Raw genomic sequence first — 5,343 nt, 5'->3', positions numbered from 1 at the left:
TTATATAATAAATTATTTAGGCAGGCACTTGACATTTCCTTGTTCAAATCTTAATTTATGAAATTATTTTTCTAGAGAGGTTCTTAACAACTTAAGTACTTATACTTAGTAAAATAAAAATGTCAGCTTTCTGGATCAAGAATCACTTAACAAATGCAAGTGCTTATGTGGTTCGGGCTTCACATTAATTATGTTGCCATTTTATTCGAGATGTTTTAGAGATTTCTAGGGTTATTAGACTTCTTATATAGCTTCAAGAATCTTGGTGTTGTTGAATTGTTTAAGCGAGTACAAGTGATTACGTTATTTGGTGAAGGTTTTCAGCTGGTACTTTCATTTTAATATCAAAAAGTTTCTGATATTTCGAAATGTTTGCATTCAAAGGGTTTGGTTTGCTCGAGTACTTATGCCTAGTACTTTCAAGAACTTTTCTGTAATTGAAATCACTTAACAGCCATTCTCTGTAATGACTTGAACAGATTTTCCCTCAACTCTCTATGATGAAAGTCTTTGATATCATATATGTATATTAGCAAAATTGGATTGTTATGGGTCATGTTAACCATGGCAACATAAGTTAAAGTTTGAAAAATAGCATTTTAGATATGATCAGTTTTCACTTACTAACGTTTGCAGCAATGCAGAAAACTAACATTGACTATTTCTACAAGTTATGATGTTTTATATGCTTGATGAAAATTTTTGGGAAACCAAGAATAACATACATTACTATGGAAATAATATATTGAAAAGTAATAATTTCATAAAATTATTTTGATAAAATCATACAATCAAAAAATTAAAAGCAATTATGGGTTAAAAATGCAACCAAATAATACAGAAAGGTCATTGTGATATATTCTAAAATATGATGTTTCTTATTGGCAATGGTTGCCACAGAGGAATTTCAAATTGACTCTGTATTTCATTTTGTATGTTCCTATCTTTTTTTACAGAACATAATTCTATATAGCTAGAGAGCAACTTTTAAGGTGTGGTCCTCATTTCCACATTTCAAATTTCAAATTTAACTCATGAAATGGAGCGTTGCTGTGGAAATAATGGGAGTGAATATGTGTTAACAACCAAAATGAATTTGAATTACCATATTTATATTGGATTCCGAAACTTCATAAAAATCCTTACAAGCAAAGGTACATAGCGGGTTCCAGTAAATGTTCAACCAAGCCTCTATCTTTACTCCTCACTAAGATATTAACAGTGGTGAAGGAGAAACTTCAAGAGTACTGTGCAACAATATATTCGAGAAGTGGTGTAAATCAGATGTGGATACTTAAAAATTCCAAGGTGGAAAATTTGAAATCACAAGATTTTACCAAAATCAACAGCTTAAAAACTTACGACTTTTCAACTTTGTACACAACCATTCCCCACGATAAATTAAAGTCCAGGCTTTTTGATATCATTGACAGCTGCTTTTTCAATAAAAATGGAACTCGTAAATATACATACCTTGTCACTGGTCATTTGCAAAATTATTTTGTTAAAAAACATTCTGATTGTTCACACAAGTACTCTGAAGTTGACATTAAAAAGATGCTTGAGTTTCTGATTGACAATATCTATGTAGTTTTCGGAGATCAGGTCTTCCAACAATCTATTGGAATTCCCATGGGTACCAATTGCGCCCCGTTATTAGGAGACCTTTTTTTGTATTCATATGAAGCAGAAATCCAAAATCTTGTACGTGAAAAGAAGAAAACACTTGCTGTGGCCTTCAACTCGACATTTAGATATATCGACGACGTATTGTCAATTAACAATGGCCATTTCCATTCTTATGTCGATACGATATATCCTTGTGAACTTGAGATAAAAGATACCACAGAGTCTGACACATCTGTTTCATGTTTGGATATTTTACTTGAAAAAGACGTTAATGATAATCTAACAACCAAGCTTTATGATAAACGTGATGACTTTAACTTTTCAATCGTCAACTTCCCTTACTTATGCAGCAATATACCTTCATCACCTGCATACGGGGTATATATCTCTCAGTTGATTCGATACGCAAGAGCATGCTCTACGTATGTACAATTTCTAAAACGAGGTAAATTACTGACAAATAAGTTGATGAAACAAGAATATCAGCTGTCTCGTTTGAAGTCATCATTTCGTAAGTTCTATGGTCGATACAATGACCTTGTCAGCAAATACAATTTGTCATTGAGTCAAATGCTGACTGACGTTTTTCACACTAATTGTTAGGCCATTATTTACACACTGAATTGTCGACGGATTTTTCCGTTATTTCCCGATCATGACAAGGAGCAGACGGCGGGTGTGACCGGTCGGCAGGGGATGCTCACTCCTCCATGGCACCTGATCCCACCTCTGATGTTTGGAGGTCCGTGTTTGCTCTGCTCCTATTTTGTATTGATTAATGGACTTTTGAGCTTGAATACTGTTCGTTATCTCCATATATTTCATGAAAGATTCCCATCAATATCTGATTTAAACTCCAGTTCCATCAGAAAAGTACAATTCATTTCAGTTATATGTCTTAAATAAATGCAACTGAATTTCCGAATCAGCAAAACATTATAAACTTTAAAACAATGGTATGTTAAATTGTCTCTCGTTAAGATAGCAACATAATCAAAATTTAGCAACAAATTTTGTGTGACTTCACTGTGTTACGATGGTAACCATGAAAGTTATTTAAGAATGATATTACAAGTACCTTATTACGAAAGGTCGACTATTTTTATTGCTTTTTCTTGTGTTGGTGATTGAGTTAGGTCGTGTACATCTCTCATTAGTGAAAATTGATTGTTTTCAGGTTGTATTTTTCAACATTTGAAATGTATTTCAGATGGTTACCACTTACTTAGCGATAATCTAAATAATTTCTTTACAGCGTAAGTGGCAGCAAGTTGTAATTTTCTGAAGAGAGGGGTTTGCAAAGTTTTCCTTTTAATGGCTCATTAAAGATTCAAAGTGACTGAAATTTTCAATTTTCAAATTATCCCTTGACTTCATGACACATAGCAACTAAATTTGGTTTGATTTATGTTAATGGTGTCCAGTTGTAAAAATGAGGAAACAGTTGACCAAAATCGGTGATCCTGTGTGCCAAACAAGATGCCCAAGGCCCGGAATGCTCACCTAAGTAACTTTAGTCCTGCCTTTCTTCAGATTTCCAAAAAAAAGTTTATATTCCCATGAAAAATTGTTACCTCATATTATTAACCCAATCTCTAAGGGTCTCCGAATCCGCACAGCATAGGGTTGTTTCAATATCATAATGAGTAACTTGGCCCTGCAGTTACTGAGAAGAAAATTCACTGTTTACACCACTCTAACCCATGGGGCATTATTTGAAAAAAAAAAAATGAATCCACTCATCTTCGGAATGTTTGCATATTTGTGGCGCGATTGTCGTTCTTAAGGTTTTCAAAATTTATTTCCCATTAAGTCCAAGTTCAACTTTGAACATTTTAAAGATTTATTTTTGCATGTTTACTTTAATGTAAAACGTTTATCCCCTATTGTTACTCCACCCTACATCCCAGGGGCCATGATCTGTGCAATTTAGAATCTACAACACCTCAAGACCTACACCTACAATAAGTTTCATGTCTTCTGGCTTAGTGGTCTTGGAGAAAAGGATTTTAAAAGACTTTTTCCTATGTATTTCAATGAATAATTTGATCCAATATTGTGGTCCAACTCTACCCTTGGGATCATGATACGAATAATTTAGAATTAACCATGTGCTCATCTGCAATTGAATTTTTTTAAGTGAAGACATATCTGTTCAACTTACATTTGAGTGAATATATTTTTAAATCAGTGATTTTAACAGTATACAAACATGTAATTTTTGGACACATAGCAAAAGTATCTTAGAATTTGACTAAGGGAAACTGTGTGATGTTTTAGATACTTTTGGTACATTTTCATTCAAAACAAAATTCAAACCAAAAGAAAAAAAAATTAATCATCTATTGTATATAGCAAACAAAAGTGGAGATACAAGCAATTTTAACCTAAGTTACAAGTAAAACTTCCATTAAATCCCAAAAACCGCAAAGAAATGGAGAAAAAAATCTTGATCATGCAGAAGTGCAATTTATCTATGTGCTTTATACATGTACCATCAAATCTGTTCGAACAAATAGTTGTCCAAGCAAATACACAGTTCGTCTTTACGATTCAAAAACAATGTAATGTAATCTACTTTCTTCTTGGTGTATTTAATTTGTACGAAGGATTTTTTTGTCCACCCTAATATCTTGTTCATCCGAACGAAAAACAAACATTTCTGAACCATTACCTTATATTTCCCTAAACAATTAAAAACAATTTTTTGGGCTTCAAAGGCATCTTACTATTGAAGTATATTCAGTATTTATAAAAGTTATGGCCTTTTTAGTTTTTTGAAAATTTGTTAAAGTTATTAAGATTCTAAAATTACAAAATGTTTAACGCAAAATTTAAACATTGAAAAAAAAATTTGCTGACAAGATCATTGTGTTGACCCAGGAATTTTCGAAATGCTGACTTTGATTGAGACTGTTGAGCGCCCTAAAGCATCATCTTATTTGCCAGTATCCTGCCTGTTTAAAAGTTCATTGTATACAGAGCATGTTCTAGCGTACTCAATAAGTAAGAGAATTACACACCATATGCATGCAGGTTATTGTAGATTTTACTACATAAATACATGTAAGAAGTGGCCTTTTCGAAAATCATCCCGTTTGTCAATAGTTAAGTTCTTAGTTGGCAATAAACCTTTGTAAATAATTAGTAAAATATCAAAATATGAAACAAATAAAAGAGAAAGATTACGCTGACACTTTTAACCAATAGGCACCTATGGTGCAATTTTTATTGTGTGCTAAAAACTCAGTAAGTGAAATATTTTATCTGAAGATACCACTAATTAAGCTTATATGTCCATCGGAACATTACACTGGAGAAGAGCAAACATGACCCTTTAAAAAAATCATCAGAGATGGGATCAGGTGCCATGGAGGAGTAAGCATCTCCTGTCGACTGGTCAATACTGTTGTTGCTCATTTGAATGATAGAGCAAATGGAAAATCCGTAGACAATTCAGTGTGAAAATATGCTCACAAGGTCATTGCATCGAACATAAAATTTGCGAATTGTTGACAAAACGAGACTGTTTATATCCTTGTGTTATCATCTTATTTGCCAATTAGAAATTGTTCGTAACGGGACTCTAATTGGCGACAAATTTAGTCGACATGGCGCCTAAAAATTTCCTATACTTCGCCAAATTGGCGACAATTTTAACTTGACTTAGTGATCGTCAAATTACTGAACTATAAACATTTTCAACATTTTTTT

The sequence above is a fragment of the Saccostrea echinata genome, unplaced genomic scaffold, assembly GCF_033153115.1.
Source record: "Saccostrea echinata isolate AGI-Se365-2 ecotype Australia unplaced genomic scaffold, CSIRO_AGI_Sech_v1 ptg000012l, whole genome shotgun sequence".
Taxonomy (NCBI): domain Eukaryota; kingdom Metazoa; phylum Mollusca; class Bivalvia; order Ostreida; family Ostreidae; genus Saccostrea; species Saccostrea echinata.
The sequence above is the reverse complement of the archived record's forward strand: the minus strand, read 5'-3'. Positions refer to the sequence as shown.